We start from the raw sequence: 18885 nt of genomic DNA, 5'->3' as shown, positions 1-18885 counted from the left end.
CATAGATGCCAGATATTTTCATAGAAAATATGAGTCTGCTCTATCTGTTTTCACTAATAAAATGAATCAGTTCAAATTGGTTCAAAATTTTAATATAAATGTTTATCAGTGTTCATCATCAAATATTTGCACACAAGATTTCCATTTTAACATGTGATTTGTCCGTTTACTAATAAACTTTTAAAGAAGTACTGCAATCAATACTAACAGATACTCAGAGAGAAAAGTTTAACTTTTTACTTCTCACTTTTTATGGACCTTTACAAATCTGTATTAAATTTAGAAAATCTGTATAAAATCTGTACTCTGATTTAAATCAGTATGCGAATGTGAAAATCTTTACAATACAGATAATTCTGTATAAATGACATCTCTGGTTCCGCATTTTGTTTTTAGAAAGGTAACGAAAACGATCCAAAAAAATTTAAGCGTCGAAATGATTCCAAACTGTTTCTAAAAATATGGTGTGTTGTCTCATAGTTGGCATTAGGGCTTTTTTAAGGGAAATTATGACATTTTGAACCTGAGAGTGTAATAGTGAAATATTTTGTCGCCATTGCTAATTTATGGGATGAATAAAGGACCAACGATAGGATGAATATAAAACCGTTGAGATGAAATTAGGAGCACAGTAGTGAACATATCAGAAGTGTTTTTAGCTGATTTTTTAATATTATTTTAATTTCCAAGGAATGTAATTCAATTCCCAATGTGGAGCAAGCCGAATTAAGCAGAAATATGAGACAATTGTAATGATTTTAGTGGCTAAATTAGGTTTTCAAGGTAACGTCCTAACAAATGAGATGAAATAGGGAGCCCTTACCCTATTTGACATTTGATCCCTTGAGCTAGACAACCTGCCGAGCAGGAACTCACTAAACAACAAAATTAGACCGAAAATATATTTATAACAGATCGGCTGAAAAGTTCGTATCGTTTCTATGAGAGGGCGCCACTAGAATTAAATCCATACCAATTTCAGTTAGCACCAACCTTCAAAAGATACGTGTATAAATTTGACAGCTGTCTGATTATTAGTTTGTGAGATATTGCATTTTGAGCGAAGCTACTTTTGTTATTGTGAAAAAAATGGAAAAAAGGAATTTCGTGCGTTGATGAAACACTATTTTTTGATGAAAAAAAGTGCCGCCGATACCAAGAAATGACTTGATGAGTGTTATCCAGACACTGCACCGGGCGAAGCAACAATTCGTAAGTGGTTTGCAAAATTTCGTACTGGTCATATGAGCACCGAATACGATGAACGCAGTGGACGTCCAAAAGAGGCTGTTACCGATGAAAACGTGAAAAAAATCCACAAAATGATTTTCAATGACCGTAAAGTGAAGTTGATCGAGATAGCTGACACCCTAAAGATAGCAAAGGAACGTGTTGGACATATTATTCACGAATATTTGGATATGAGAAAGCTTTGTGCAAAATGGGTGCCGCGTGAGCTCACAATCGATCAAAAACAACAACGAATTGATGATTCTGAACGGTGTTTGGAGCTGTTATATCGAAATAAAACCGATTTTTTTCGTCGATATATAACAATGGATGAAACATGGCTCCATTACTTCACTCCGGAGTCCAATCGACAGTCAGCTGAGTGGACTGCACGCGATGAACCGAACCCAAAGCGTGGAAAGACTCAACAATCGGCCGGTAAGGTTGAGGCGTCTGTATTTTGGGATTCGCATGGTATAATTTTCCTTGAAAAGGGAAAAACCATCAACAGTGACTATTATATAGCGTTATTAGAGCGTTTGAAGGATGAAATTTAAAAAAAAACGGCCTCATTTGAAGAAGAAAAAAGTTTTGTTTCATCAAGACAATGCACCGTGTCACAAGTCGATGAAAACCATGCTGAAATTGAACGAATTGGGCTTCGAATTGCTCCCTCACAGGTCCGTGCGCAGGGGGGGGGGGGGGGGGGGGTTGGGGGTTTTAACCCCCCCCCCCCCCCCCCCCCATGAAGATTTTTTTTTAAATTAAGTTTCATGAACAATGGAGTACTTATTATATTAAAGTGCAAACAACTTGACAATTCATACTACGTTTTCAGATTTTTTTTTACAGTTTCAATATTGTGGATGACGCAACTTTCTTTTTCAAATTTTGGTGCCTTTCCCACTTTCTGTCAAGTGTTACTGGAAATGCAGTCATCGATGTTACGCATTTGTATAGTTGTATAGTGCGTGCCCGAAGTACCGACTACCACCGCTCTCAATAACGCGCATCTTTTCTCTAGAGTAAAGCCCAATACTTACATGCAGGGGAACTATTTCTTTTATCGTTTTCGCTACAAAATGTTCGACAAAATTGTCCCCCCCCCTTTAATGATTTCTGCGCACGAGCCTATCAGAATTCGTTTTACATTGTCAATATAGTGGACACCCACCTCTCCCCTTGAAAACCCCCCCCCCCCCCCCATGGATGATTCCTGCACACGGGCCTGCCCTCATCCACCGTATTCTCCAGACTTGGCCCCCAGTGACTTTTTCCTGTTCTCAGACCTCAAGAGAATGCTCGCTGGTAAAAAATTTAGAAGCAATGAAGAGGTAATCGCTGAAACAGAGGCCTATTTTGAGGGAAAGGACAAATCGTACTACAAAAATGGTATCGAAAAGTATCGCCTCTGATGGCAATTATGTTGAATAATAAAAACGAATTTTGGCAAAAAAATGTGTGTTTCTATTAAACGATACGAACTTTTCAGCCGAACTGTTAGTTTCCGATTTGTGAGTAAGTTCCATACATGACGCATAGCTTCCCTATACCGTCCGAAGCGGAATTGCTACTGAGTAGAATACAAGTTTTGAAGCCACGATCAAAACCGTTGACTGTGTTAAAGGAATCAAGGGGATGACATCAAGACGGTATGGTGTGATAGGCTCGTGAAAATACGGATCAATTCAAACCAAATTTTCATTGGTGTACTATTGAAATACCTGAACGACCTTGCAATATGTGTTTGAGTTGAATATTTCCGAATTTATTGGTAGGTCAATAAAGTAAATCCATTAACAAAAAGGACAACACAGGTGTTTTCCTCTTTGATGCTTTGATGTCTTCAATTTGAAGTAATTTGAGGTTATTAAATACAACTGAAAATTTTATCAGCAATTGCTGATCATATTTCCGTTGGTATGAAGCAAAAACTATGTTGGTACGTTAGATACAACAAAAGATACTCACGATCAACGACATATCACTCTCTCAGAGGGTAAATTTCGAAATGGCGCCCCATAGTAAAGTAAGATGTATAACCATCAAAAGTATCTATCATTATCTTCATAACAAAACTTTGAACTGAACCCTTTTGCGAACCACCGTTTCGCTCGTAAATGGAGATTCCAGTATGAACATGAGTATATATGACCAGGTCGACAAACGAATCAATTTTTAAACATGCAATATTGTAAATGTTTTCGAATCAGGTTAAATGTGGCAAATCCATCAACAAATCACCGAGATATAAGCACTTAAAATTAGGTCCTAAATTCTATCGCCAATAGTTCTAAATTGACCTGTTAGTTACCAGAGAATTAAAATCAACAGGTACTTGATGTTCAATATACTCAAGTGAACACGGTGTGCAGATGGAAAATGGCTTTCACACAGTGCAAAAGTGGCTATCCACTCTCTAGTCTAACTATCTGCTCGTTCACAGCCAGGTGTTGACTGGGTGAAAAATGTGATGGAGTATATATTTATGGATTCCGGTTTGTTCGATAGCTCATACTGAGTGAAAAGGTCGAGTGGATGACATCATTATGGCAAGCTGTGATTGGTTCGTGAAAACATAGGCCAATGTAAGCCGATTTTTCAATGGTATACTACTGAAATACCCTAACGACGTTGTCTCATATATTTCATAAAAATGTTTCCGAATCGATTGGTAGTTAAATTTTATAAATACATAAACAAATGACTGAGTTTTTGCGTTCAAAAATATTTTTTTTCATAAATGCGTTTATTTCATAGGCAATATACATAAGTTTTTCTTCGCCGTGCTCGTTCAAAATTATGACGCGGCTATTTTTGATTTTTTTAACTGACACCCGGCCCCGTTGAGTGAAGAGTAAGGCATTTTAATGCCACAAACTAAGAAATACAATAGTATCGTTCTATTCTTTTGTTCTGTTCGTTCCGTTTTTGGTCTTCTGTGTTCCTATTTTATTTATTTTCTATAATTTTTTCACCAGAATATTATTTTTAAAACCATTGAACTCTTCGAACGTAACATTACAGATATGTATTTCGAATGACAAATTAGTATAATATTTTGTTTCAATTATCGATCTTACTCCCCACGCGCCTCGCATATTCCTGTCTGACTTCTCTGTCATATTACTTGATTATAAAGGGATACATCCAATCGGTAAACTTGTTTCTATTTTTTCTCAGATGAACAAAATAAATTCGTTCTTTTCGTGTCAGTTTTATTAATTGTTCTTTTTTTTCTTTTACAGGTACGATACTACTCTGATCAGCTCATATTTTAGCTAGATTGCAAGTAAGTCAGCATACACACTTAAATTACATTACCGAGCTCAGCTGTTCAAATCTCGGTAGGTGATGGATGTTTTCAGTAAAAATAACGTATTATCACTGCGGTACCTTGTTGTACTGCTGTCAACAAGTGCTTATTTGAGCCGATAGAAGAAAGAAAGAAGAGGTCCATAATTGCTGCCATGATTCCGACCGTTCTGTTTATCGGAAATCAAAAATCCATACACCATTTTATTTATTTGGTACTTGATACTATGTTTGGAACTAAAATAAAGAAAAATATGAGAAAATAATTGTTAATTGTTTTTGAAAGTTTCAAGCAAAAACTTAAATTGTTTTCCCTTATTTTTGGGTAGCGGGTCAATTCGCCGAAAGTCGTTTCGCCGAATACCATTTCGACGAAAGTCGTTTCGCCGAAAGTCGTTTCTCCGAAAGGGTCATTTCGCCGAAAATAACATTTCGCCGAAAGGGTAATTTCGAATATATCTTATTATTATTTTTTGTGTTATTATGTTTGCTGTATAATTGATGTTGCGCAGCCACATAACCGAAGCCTATATGGCTCGGCGGCAGGGTCTAACACTTTTGAAAAATCATTCATCATTTTCTTTCTCTAGTTTTTATGTGCACTTTGCACAAACTGGCTACCCACGAGGTACCAAACCCCCAAATGACGGATTTTCTTTCTATTTACTTATAGTAAAACGTTTGAAGAATTTTCTGTGAATTTTCAAGCCTATTGGAACGAAACTCTGGAAGTTATGGACCTTTATCTATGGCTATCCCATTCTTAGAAGAAGCAAGAGCTCGGTGCACAGGCCCAAGATTTCTACTTCGATTGACTTCAAAACATGACAAAACATTCTTGAAATGTTTCGTTTTGATAAATTATAAAAGATAAAATATGATGTTTTGAAAATGTTAGATGTTAGCTCCCTGGAGTAATTAATTGTTTCCATTGATTTTATAGACAAGAACCTTTAAACGCGTTTTCGTCGAAAGCAGGTTTTGAAAGTACATGTCCATCGTCATTCAAAAACTACTGCAGCATTTTTTTTCAAATTTTTGTTTGTTTGTTACTTTGGGGAGGTTTAACAGCTATGAAATGGCGGATTTTTTCGTGAAAAATTGTAGTTTTCACTTTGAACAACCACCAAAAATTGAAAAAAATTAAAAAAATCAAACAGAAACGTTATGGCCTAGAAAAACTTCTACTCTAACTATGCTGCGATCGTTTGTTCACTTCTGATTAGTCTGCGCTGAGATACAGTGGACATGATTTTTAAGAAGCGTTCTCGAAAATACCTCTTCACCGACTTATTTCTCAATATTTTACCGTGAAAAAATTACAAAATGTTGTTCGAATGATGCTTTTTATCATGCAAAACATTTGAATTTATTTTGTTGAACGATAATTCTGGGAAAAATTCGCAAAAATGATGATTTTTTTCATCGTTTAGACCCTACCCCCCCTTAAAGATATAACACATGGGCTGAAAAGTCCCGGGCCTAACACATAGATGGCGTTAGTTTCATTGCAGTCACCTTTTTTCAGTTAATTCTAACCTTTAAAAGACAGCTGTTAAAATTTCATGATGTTCAATCGTAGAGACACCGATGATGCGGAACGCAGTGGACTTCCAAATGAGGCGGTAACACTAGAAAACATAAAAAATCCACCAAATCGTTTTTAGTGATCGAAAAGTGAAGTTGCGCGAGTTAGCTGACATCGTAAAGATATCGAAAGAACGTGCTGGCTTTATATTGCATGAGAATTCGACTATGAGAAAGCTCTATTCAAAGTGGATGCCGCGTTTGCTTACTGTTGACCAAAAAAGAGAACGTGTTTACGGTTCTGAGCAGTGTTTGGCCATGTTTAAACGTAACAAACCGGATTTTTTGCGTCTATATGTGACAAGGGATGAAACATGGATTCATCGCTTCACTCCGGAATCAAATCGATCGTCATCTGAGTGGACAGCAGCTGGTCTGGAAGCTCGTTCAAAGCGCCCGAAGGCACAACAATCGGCTGGAAATGTAATGGCCTCGGCATTTTGGGATGTGCGCAGAGTAATATATGTCGACTACACTATTAACAGTGAATATTATAGAGCGTTATTCGAGTGGCTAAAATTGCAAAGAATCGACCGCATATTATAAAGAAAAAAATTTTGTTTCACATTCACCGTATTGTCCAGATTTGGCTTCCAAAGACTGCTGGCTGTTCGCAGATCTGAAAAAAAATGCTCGCCGGTAAGAAACATAAATGAAGAGGTTATCGCTGAAACTGAGACCTATTTTGAGGAAAAAGATAAATCGCAGCGGCGCTGGAATGATTGCGTTGCTCTTGATGGAGATTACGTTGATGAATAAAGTTAATTTTGAACTAAAAAAATTGTCCTCTCGTTGTTAGGCCCGAGATTTTTCAACCCATGTGTTATTGTAACCAACAACAACTTCCATTTATGTAAAAAAAGATTTGGAATTCCTTTGAAAAATTTAGATGCCCTGAAATGGACCGTTCAGTTTGTTGGTGATGAGAGGTGCTGTTCCTAATTTTAATGAAAATGTCTCTCGTGCGAGGTGAACGGCGCACCAAACAAATCCACAAATGATTTCCTCGCTGATGGCCGTAGCATTCTTCTCTACGGCGACTTTAACCAATTGCACAGAACACAAATCGATTCGATACTGATTCTGGTTGGATGAAGGGCTTCTGTTTTAATGCAAACCGCTGAGGGGTTTTTGTCGAACTGCTAAATCGCGCTAACGCACTGATCAGTTGAAGACGAAACGTAAAAATAGGTAGCACTGGTTAGGTGTACTTAGCACAGATTTATTTGTAACCCCTGAATTACCAAGTATTTTACTTTCGTCTTCTATTTATTCGAACATAACAGCAGTTCATGTTTTGCTGGTTGTTCTGGGTAAAAGTTATCAGCTTCGCAACCGCCTGACAATATTTCATGTTTGTATGAGATCGAAGTAAAAAAAAATGAAAGGGTAATTTTGCAATAATTTTAATACAATTAGAAATCAAAGTTCATTATGCAGCTCGGTGCAATCTTGCATCAGCCTTTTCCTCCGAACAACGGCTACGACATCCCACGCGAAGGCAAACTAACAATATCAACAAGTACCTTTCCCACAACGACGTCAGTTCCAATTAGGAAAGTTATCATGACACCCGTTCTCCTCCGTCTATCCCGAGGTTTTTCGAAACCGCCTGTGAGACGCTAAGCGTCATGCATCGAAGCCCCGAGACAAGGTTGAGCTCCTTCAAACCCGTTTACAACGTATGGGCCAGCTTATGGGCCTCTTTGCATAGTCTGTGCAAGGAAGCCTTACCCATTTTACTTGTTCACACAAGTTTTCCCGATGTCATGAAACACGGACTGCAGTTAGTGCAGTTGCATTACCACCATCATCATCATCAGGAGGACACACGTCATAATAGCACACATTAAGTAGGTTCGTTCGGGCGCTTGTCGGGCTTTGGACTTGACTTACTTCGCATGTGCATGGCCTGGTTGACTTTTCAAACACAATAAACTGTACGTAATGAGATTTCCATTTCCAAACCGTTTCCCGAGCTGCAGTACAATCCACCTGGAGTGCGTGGTCATGCCATGGTGGGTCTGTTGCTGTCTGTCCTTAACGATACCAACGTGGAAAATGATATGTGATCTTAACGGCAGAAAGTAATCTTGGGCATTTACAAAGAAAATAATTGGCTTAATTTCTATGTTTGTTCTGAGCTGTCTGTCTGTCTGGTTGGTCATATCAACTCATCGTGCAATTACATGCAATGTTTTGTTATGCAAGATATTTAAGCTGGTTTTTTCTTCTTTTGTGCCCATTCATTGAAATTCCCACCTGGACAGTCAGTTTCCGTCAGTTTTGGTAAGCTAATAGCCACTGGCGTCAGGCCCGAGTCTAATAGGCTTTTGCTGGACAGAAACCATCCCCCCGAAACGAACTGTGCAAGTGGCATTAGCACCTCTCGCCGACTCGCGACCGTTCCCACAATCCAGATCCAGGTCGACAAAAAGTTCATCCATAAATTTGAACTGCGACTGAAAGCCGGTTAGGACGAAATTGATACGATTGTAGAACGGCACCCCGACAAAGTGCTACCTGATGGGGCTCTTTTTTGCACCTCCGTCGAAAAAAACAACCCAACAACACACAATTCAATACGCCACGTAAGCACATAAATTGGATTGCACAATCCCTCGAGCCGGGGTGTCCCGGATGAGGCAACCTGTGGGCCGGCGAAAACAAAAAAAAAATAAACATTCCGGAACGTGCAAGCGAAAAATATAATCAAATTTGCTGACACAGTTGATAACTAGAATATCCTCCTATCCCGTTATGATGACCGGATTCGGACAGCGACAGCCCCGACGATTTAAATGCAAAATGTGGTAAGCTCATGTTTCGTACCGGCGGGTCGCGGAGTCGTGAAAATTTTCCGCAAATCGTGCGATTTTCTCCAAACGACTGGTTAGCATTGGCGTTGTTAGTTTTTTTTTTGCTATTAATTTTCACGCCAAACGCAAACCTGTGTCGCGAATGGTGCTAGGCTGTCCGGTCCGGTTGGGCGAGGGTGATTTTTTCTAATGTTTTGCAGGGGCTAAAAACTTTGCACGCTGGTCGGCTCGATTTATTGGGGTTTTTGTTTTGGGGAATATTTTGCTGAATTGTCGTGAAATAGGTTACAATTGGATATTAGCAGGAAATGTGTGGTAAATTGGAAATTAATTTAACGACGGAATTGATGTTTTATGATGCGCGCAATGCTATTCTGCAGAACCGCATTCGTGATATGGAAGAATTTAAATTTAATTTAAATATCCTGCGGAGGATCTACGTGTATGATACAGTGACTTAAGGAAACGCTAGTCCAATTTTAAATGCTTTCTAGTTTTCTAATGAAATTATGAGAATTCACGAACTTTGAACTTTGATTTCCTTTTCACTTCTAACAATGCTGTAAATTTCAATACACGGAACGATTCTTAATGAACAGGCACGTACCCAGAGGGGAGGAACCCAAGAGGTCATGGGTCCCTTCCGAAATCGTACAAGTTTATCGATTGCTTAATTGCTTTATAATAGCGGAAAAAGTTTGTTTAGCTAATGTTCTCTGGTATGCATGGACCGATCTACAAAAGATTTTTTTTGTTCGAAAGGTGACGTTTATGCGGAGGTTTTAGGCTATAGTACATAAGGAAAATCCTTCGGGAAAGTAGAGAAAAACAAGAAAATTGGTTCGTGTAGAATTGGAAATTTTCCATTTAATGCATGCTAGATCTCCAATGATTGTTTGGCGCGTTTCGAGTTATGCAATGCTGCTGCCAGCTGGAGAGCAAAGTATGAATACTAGATTATTAATAAAACCGTTTGGCGCCAAACGAGCTGATTTGTGCAAAAATTTCAATGAGCCTACTTGATTCACGTGTTTCTCTATTTCGAATCACATATTCAATTAATGGCGTTTTCGTTTTTAATTTGCACTACACCGGTGCAGTGCTACACTGAGGCATGAATAAACGAACAAAAATGACGAAAACATAAATAGTAACCATTGACTACAATAAACGATTCCATTGCACAGAGCTACACCAAACTTTTGATGAGTGCTACACCAGTGGTATCGGTGCAGAAAGTGTAGCACTGGTGTAGTGCAATTGGTAAAAACGAACGGTTTCAGTGCAGCTTTCACTACACAGGGTAGTGCAATTTAAAAACGAAAACGACATAAGTAAGGGCGCCAAATGAACAGCATACAGGTTTCCATTTTCCGATATATAAATTTGGGTTCAATACCGTGAAGTCTATTTATAAAACGACTATAAGAAAAGAAAGTGATTAACGTTTTTTTATGATTCGTTGATTTCCTAAATTTCCAGAAATGTGAATCTTATCTTCTTGATAGATATAATTATTGCTGTCATAATGCACTGAGACAACAGGATCAGCACACCTCAGCTGACACTTCAAATTAAGACCGTTAACTCAAACACCAAAACTGTTCGGCTCTCTACTTTTTGGAACTATTCCATTCGAATTAGAAAGATGTTTTCTGTTTTTTTTTTCGGCTTAAATTTTTTATAAGCATTTCCCGTGCTATACCTTTGAAGGATTTTTTGGACGGGATTTTGTGTAATTTTTTTTCGAAACGACCTCCAAATTTCGTCAATGGCTTCAAATTGCAAGTTCGGTTATTTATTTGAGTCCAAACGTCTTCAATTGGCCCAAACGCGATTCGAATTATATCAACCCAGAGTATTCCGAAATTTGAAATTATTTGCGTTTGAGTAACTATGAACAGTTTCGTCCAATGTACTCGAACCATGCCGTTTGCCTTCTGTTTTTAAATTACATCGATTGAACCGAGATTTGGGTTTACCTATGCATCGACAGGTTTTACCTATTCGAATGACTCACTCTCTTGCTCATAAACCGTCAAACTGATTTTGGTTGTATTTTGCTTGAATTATTTGGGACTTTTAAGAGCAGGAAAAAACTGCTTTAAAGTGCGAAGTGTATGTGTGTACCTGAATTGGGGAAAAATGTTGAGGTCGAATCAAAAACAATTGTCAGATGATTCATTTTTACAAAACACTCTACCATTCTACTTCACTAATCTCGAGCAATCATGAGGGTCGTTCGATTATTCTAATTAAAGAGTATTCAAATTATTTCCATCCAAAGATAATTTTTTGGCTGTGAGAAATTCACAGGGACAGCTACAGGCACAGAAATAAAAGAGACAAGTACAGAAGCTAAGTTCAGGAAAAAATAAAGAAAGTACAGAAACAAGTGCAGAAAGTACAGAACCAAGTACAGAAATGAGGGAAACAAGTATAGGAAATACTGGCACAATTGAGTGCAGAAAAAGGTACAGAATGTGCAGATGGTACAGATATAAGTACAGAAGTTACAGGACCAAATACAGAAAATACTGGACCAGGTACAGAAAGTACAGGAACAAATTTTGACACAAGCACAGAAAGTACAAAGCAAACACACAAATTACAGAAACAAGCACACAAAGTACAAAATAAAGTGCAGACAATAGAGTAACAAGTACAGAAAAAAAATTTAAAGTTCAAAAGTTAATCGCAAATGTTGTCGAGACAACAATTTTGAATGGCAAATTAGAAGAAGAAAAAGTTTTCATTCCACGCATTCCAATGATGGCCACTGCTATGTCATTTCAATTTGAACGTCATTTTCTCATCCGTTTAACTTTTCTATTACCGTCAATAATCGTTATGAGTCTGTAGCGTGAATTTAGAGTTTTTTCGGATGATAAATTGTACGCTGCCTGTTTGCGTTTCGGCAAACCATCGGTTTTATATATTTTGTCCTGTTGTCCGCGATATAAAAAGGTTGGGGCCACTATCATAGAGCATTATAATGATAGTTTTCTTCAATAATCATTAAAATTGATAAGTAGTTTTGATTTTCTAAATCTAATCTCATATTATTGCACTACGAAGTGTGCAAGGGTCCGCTAGTTAATTTATAATAGCGGAAAAAGTGTGTGTTGCTAATGTTCTCTGGTATGCGTGGACCGATCTACAAATGATTTTTTTTGTTTGAAAGGTTAAGTTTATGCGGAGGTTTTAGGCTATAGTATATAATGAAAATCATTCTGGAAAGTTGATTCGTTTGGAATTGGAAATTTTCCACTCAATGCATGCTAGATCTCTGATGATTGTTTTGGCGTGTACCGGGTTGTGCAATGCTTGCCCGCTGGAGAGCAAAATATGAATACTAGATTATTAATAAAATCGTTTAGTGCCAAACGAGCTGATTTGAGATGAAATTTTACTGAGCCTACTTGATTCACGTGTTTCTTTATTTTCAACCACATGTTCATACTTATTGAAATTTGGCGCACAAATGTGCAGCATACAGGTTTACATTTTTCTATATATCAATGCCGTTAATTAAAATTAAAGAACGACTGTTAGAAAAGAAAGTGATGGACGAGAGCACTTTATTTTATAATTCGTTGTTTTCTTAAAATTCCAGAAACGTGAATATCTCTATCTTCACGATGGATGTTATTATTGCTGTCAAAATGCTATGGAACAATTCCATTTAAATTCGAAGGATGTTTTTTTGTTTTTTTTTTCGACTAAAATTTTACATAACCATTACCAATGCCCGAAAAGTAAAATTTGTATCACCAGTTGGAGCGAATTGTAGTCATACTTCTTGAGTTTCATTAGACTAACTCAAACACAACTGTTACAAAAAGTACATTCAATTGATAAATGAAATAAATTTGGAGAGAAATGCGAATATAATTTCAGCAAAATAATACGGCGAGTACTTTCAGGCCAATACATTTTTTGCAAATCCAGTCACCTTCACCATCAATGATGGCTTGACACCTTTGGAGATTTTGTGCGAGTTTTTCTCAAAATGACCTCAATTTTGGAGAATGTTTCAAATTTCAAGTATGATTATTCATTTGAGCCCAAACGTTTTCAATAGACCCAGACACGATCCAAATTATATCAACCCGTTCGAGACATTTTTGGGCAAACATCGGTTTTTGAAGAGTACTTCGAAATTTCAATTTTTTGCGTTTTGTGGCTATGAACAGTTCCGTACAATATACTCTAACCATTGACATTTTCACCACCTTGAAACGGTTCATCGACTCTTTCACAAACTGAAAAATTGATGAGATCGAATTAAAAACAATTGTTGGTTCATTTTTTCATTCAATTTCATTGATCGCGAACAATCATGACCACACTCTTCTGAAACTTTTTTTCATATAGATGGTGAATGCTCGAAATAATTTCCGTCCAAAAATATTTTTTTTTGCGGTACGAAGTTCGCCTGGACAGCTGTAGGTACAGAAATAAGGGGAACAAGTGCAGAACGCACAGGAACAAATGTGGAAGGTACAGGAACAGTTTGTCCAAAATATACAGAAAGTACATGAACAAGAACAGGCATGTGAGAAATACTGAAAATACTGGAGCATATGCAGAGAGGACAGGAGCATGTAGAGAAAGCACAAGAACAAATACAAAGTACTGAAACAGGTACTGAAAGTCAAGGATGGCTTTTATCGTATCAAAGAACGCTCACCAGCAACTCTTCACACGATTGAATCAGTGCCATTAAAGAGAGACGGATATCAACAAACGGTCGCTTATTCTCGTTTCGCGATCCGATTCTATACGGGCAGTTGATAATTGCGATAGAATCATTTTACTATTGTGTCTATGAAAATGTCTGTGAATGCTCCACACAAGGGTTTTGAAATATTGCAACCTAGTATGAGGATCATCAAGTTGAATCATCGATTCGATTTTCTGCGATAATTGCTTACCTGCGATTCTCTCTTGGGAAATTCCACACAGCACCGTTCATTACCAGACATTAAATTTTTTTAAGGGCCGTGAAATACTCAGAGTATGAAGTGGACAGAAGAAATGTAGAAAAATTCTCTCATGGATCATGCATTGAGCAACACGAGTTCTTGTAGCATCTTCTACCTATTCTATCAAATTATCGGCAATCACCAACACTGATTGTAATAATTTTTTTCACACAGCTAATGACTAGCTAATTTTACGAACATTATAAAGAATTATCATTACGAATACAATTTTGGCTGTTGATTGTAACTAAATGAATAAACTGACTTATAATTTTGATATCTCTTCTGTCTGGTTCTATTTTTTTGTTGTTGCTATTTTCATAAACTTAGACTCAAATGAAAGCTAGTAAGTGTTTTAGGAATATAAGCTAATCCAGAAATTTCTTGCATTAAACATAGCAGAATAAAAAAACTTGAAAACAAAACTGTTAAATCAAAGTAACCCTGTGTAGCCAGAATTTTTTTCTGGAACCAAGAGCAACTCATGCGTGAAGCGAAAGACTGTTCAACACTCATTTCATTTCTCTCTTTCCGAAAAATTGTGCCAAAGTCATTTTTTATACCTTACATTCGTCCTTTAAATCGTTCAATTGAGCTGTTAAGTCAAGCCCTACTGCTACATCAAATATGCACCCATAAACGATTACAATAAACCGCCGCCCCCTCTGGAACAGGTGACAAAGAAGACCATCAAATGAAGCAAATAATCCTAAGCCTGCGACCCTACCTGTGCGTTCACTGTAGGCAAATGCGTTGTCTAACGTGTAAACCGGCAAATCGGTTCTCGTCACCATCAGCACCAATGCCGTCAAAGTTGTAGCCATCCATCGCATTGTATTCTTCGTTCGCCAGCATAAAGAGATAGAATTCGCATTTCAAGGCAGGCGAGCTTCGGGTATTATACGATGTTATATTGGATTACGCCACAAATCCAAGCCATTCAAGAACGCTATCAACCGCCCATATCCACGCACTATGAAGCAAGATGGAGTTTCAGTTGGACAAAATCTCTGTCGGAATAGGTCATGTTCCGTATCGCACATAACCATTGCATTTGAGGATAATATGCTCAACATTGTTTTTAAATAATTTCAATAACTCGGCCCTCTTTGGGACCTACACATCGATCTTACAGTTATTATCTTTTCTTTTATTCGCATATGCAAATCAACTACAAAATAACCAATGAAGAGATGCTGTTATTTGTAGTTTTGCTTTCGTTAGCTCCGCCTTCTTGGATGCAAACGTATAATGCCGCGAATATTCATAGAGTACCCTTCCAATGTGATTGTATTAGAATAAATTTCAGCAATGTGCGGTTCTGCAGTAGTACAAAGTTTTCCTGGCTGAAAGGGCGCGTTTGTGGCCAACTTGGCATTTACTTTGAACGATATTCAACGATGGAAATTGTTCTGATCATTGTTTAAAATGGTCGAAACTTGATAATTTGGTCCTTTGAAGAACCACCATTTTTTTTGTTCGATAATATAATATATTTTTAGGCACACTGCTTAAGCTCTAAGATGCCAAGGGTATGAAGAACCACCAAATCGACCCAAGGGAAGTCAACAGATCTACTGTAGAAGAGGAAGCGAATCAGATTTATTCGCATTCACTTCTTATCGGTTATGTCTAACCGATAAGTCACATCTTTTGACATGGGACTACATCTTTGTTTTGTACACAGGGTGCACATGCGCAATTCGAGAAATAAAACCACGTGATCAGATTTTGAGCATTTACAGCTCGATCAATTTTAAATAGATTTCCGATAACATAACACCTACCGGCTTGAAAATATTTCTACGTACCGAATCAATTGGATAACATTATATATTTTAGGTCGAAGCCTGAATCAGTAACGGACAACGCCAGAACTCCTTCACACAACCAGAATTTGGACCCGATTTGCACTTTGTTCTATTCGTTAATGTTGTGGAGGAGGTTGCTGTGCTGATCAATCAACGGATTTTTATGTATTGTTTTTTTTCGGAATTACGCTAATTTTCACATTCGAATTTTCACTTAACGGTCCGTTTTCAGGGCATCCAAAATTATCAAAGATTCAAAGTTTTAAGTATGTTTTGCATAGCGACAAATCTGTATATGTGGAGTGCAGAAAAATCAAAATTGCTCAAATATTCAAAAACCACAAATGATTTGATGTAATCTAAAACAAATAATTGTTCCACAAAAACAGGAACCGGAAGTAATATGCTTTAACAACTAAACGTATATTCGAAAAAAATAAATATACAAAACAAAACAGTAATTTCGGGAGTAGTTTTATAGTCCAACGTCAACAGTATGACGAACCCCATTGGACTGACCCTTATGTTTTTGTTCTTATTTTGTAATCTGAATTCAGATTGTTTTATGTAGAAAGAGTGAATTTGAAATTGTTTTCGTATATCCAAGTCACTCCATTTTTTCTTCGTTAGAGATCACATAAAGTGGTTTGCAGTCAAACATTTCAAAGAAATAGTAATATAGGGTAACGGCTCCCTATTTTATCTGAGCTCCTATTTCCATCTCATCCCTTCACCTCAATACCTTGAAAATGAATAATGAGCTATTCCAGAAATCCTTAGCAGATCATCAGACTCGACTTTCTCCGATTTGGATGAAACTTTGCACATGGATTCAGTATGCAAACCATAAGTTTTGAACCGATGGAGAGGTCAATCCGACTCGCGACTGATTTTTGAAAAGGGCGTATGTATTTTTGCACTTCACAAAAATTGCCTTTTTCAAATCGTTGTAACTCGGAAACCGTTAATCGTATAAAAATGACGTCCAGGAAGAAGTTGTAGGGAATCGATTGGGCACTCTAAAAAAATATACACTGAAAAAAAAATTTGATGTTTGTTCTCAATAATTTCAAAATTAAGTTTTATCCAAATCGGAGAAGGTCGATTCTGATTTTGTCACTTTTTCGTCTACTCATTCCTGGAATTGCTCTAATATGTAATGTTTTAAAATGATTATTTAAGCTATTGTCACACTTTTTCATTGGATCAGGAATCAGAACAAATTGGCTCAAATGGCACGTTCCCCTTGATATTTGGAGATTTGTGCCTTGCCATCAATTTGTTTTTAGCATCATTTTCCCGATATATAAGAGGGAAGGATTGAAAGGAAATGGTAAGGGTTGGACTAGGAGGATGGGAAAAATTGACGACACAAAAACACATAAAAGCAGAAGTAAATTCTGCACCCCTAAGGGATGCTGAACAATCTGCTGAGGATCACATTTAGTGGAAGCAGAAGGAAATTCTGAACCTCTACGAGGTCCCGAACAGTCTGCTGTTAATAAAACCTCCAACCCCCGAGAGGATTTAGAGATCTTACAAAAGCGACACCATTCTCGGAAGAATGCAGAACGACTCGCAGTATGTACGAGCAGAAGTAAATTCGGTACCCCCCAAAGGATGCCAAACAATCTGCTAAACCCTATTTAAGGTGAATACAGAAGGGATTCATTCACTCCAGGAAGAACGAAGAACCCTTCTGACTATAGCTCTTTACCACATTGGGTGAGAAACGAGAGAATATCCTTCAATTTTAGCTCCGCATACACAGACTCAACCATGTATGGAGAACCAAAAACCCGGATACGTAGCTGCGTCAATGCGGGACAGTTACATATCAGATGATATGAAGTACCATAATCGCATTCACACAAATCACACGAATAATACTCAGCACGTTGAATAGTAGCCATGTGATAATTGAATTTGCAATGTCCAGTCAGAGCCCTGACCAGAATACTGCAATGGTGCTTGGAGAAATGCAGCAGACACTTTGACATTTTCAGATTTAAATCTGGTAGAAATGCTTTTGTCTGAGCACAAGTTTGCAAGCTGCGCCAGTAAGACGGTATGCACAAGATAATGCTTCTTGTTTTAGGAACACATGTAGTGGTTTAATACACAGTAGCGCCTCTAGAACAGCATTAGGAGTTGTCGTGAATGCTCCTGTCATCGCCATTAGGACCATCCTTTGGAGATGATTTAGCTTTGACTGAACTGTCGCCACTTCTCCTTTCTGCCACCATACAAGACATCCGTATGCTAAAATTGGTCTAACGATAGTTGTGTAGATCCAATGAATATATCTGGGTTTGAGTTCCCATGATTTTCCAAAAGCTCGTCTGCATTGGCCGAAAGCCATGCAAGCTCTTTTAATCCTGAAATCAATGTGAGCAGACCAATTTAGTTTTGAGTCAAGAATAATCCCGACGTATTTAACTTGATCGACCACAGTAACCTCTGAACCGAAGAATTATAACGGACGAGCTCCTGTGATTATCCTACGATGAGTGAAAAGCACCATTGATGTTTTGCCCGGATTTACAGATAATCCACCCTGACAACACCATTGTTCAACAGATCGCAGGGTTTGTTGCATTATATCAAAGAGAGTGTTAATGCTTATACCGGTCATCAATATATGATAATTGTCGGTAAAACCATAAGTCGGAAATCCAAGGTTATTAAGTTTCCTTAACAAACCATCACCGACTAGGTTCCATAAAAGTGGGTATAGTACTTCACCTTGAGGACACCCACAGACACTCAGCTTTCTAATCTCTGGCCTGCCGAAGCGATGATCAAAGAAGTTGATTGCTAAGCATTGCGTGTATCCAGTAAGGGAAAAACCCAAGATATTCCGTTCACGACTGCAATGTTTAACCTCCTGCAGCCATTCAGCCATCGGCACGGAAATACACCTTGACTTAGGAGTTCCTATTTTTGTGGCCTTTTACGACATGGAACAGGAAACCAGTGGATCAATTCTTGGTAAAAAATAATTCCGCCGGATGCCACACGGCTTACCTGTTTGGTGGACTTATACCATCGGTACAGGTGGACCGTAGCGTTATTCTTAGCCAGTTGGGAAACCGCTACCGACACTACACGGCTATCTAGGCTGCTCAGAGAGGG

General features: G+C 37.9%; 1 protein-coding gene across 5 annotated transcripts in view; it reads left to right on the top strand.

Moving 5' to 3' along the window:
• The window catches only part of LOC131429962 (zinc finger CCCH domain-containing protein 13), a 370899-nt gene that overhangs the window by 178343 nt on the left and 173671 nt on the right, over positions 1-18885 (top strand). The window contains exon 1 of one of the 5 annotated variants that reach the window (XM_058594509.1): positions 4479-4522. The exons of the other annotated variants lie outside the window; for them this stretch is intronic. The gene's annotated coding sequence lies outside the window, so the exon portion shown is untranslated. Of the gene's footprint in view, positions 1-4478; positions 4523-18885 lie in introns of those variants that run through there. 5 annotated transcript variants of the gene reach the window in all.

Source organism: Malaya genurostris, chromosome 2 (genome assembly GCF_030247185.1).
Source record: "Malaya genurostris strain Urasoe2022 chromosome 2, Malgen_1.1, whole genome shotgun sequence".
NCBI classification, from domain to species: domain Eukaryota; kingdom Metazoa; phylum Arthropoda; class Insecta; order Diptera; family Culicidae; genus Malaya; species Malaya genurostris.
The sequence above is the reverse complement of the archived record's forward strand: the minus strand, read 5'-3'. Positions and strand labels throughout refer to the sequence as shown.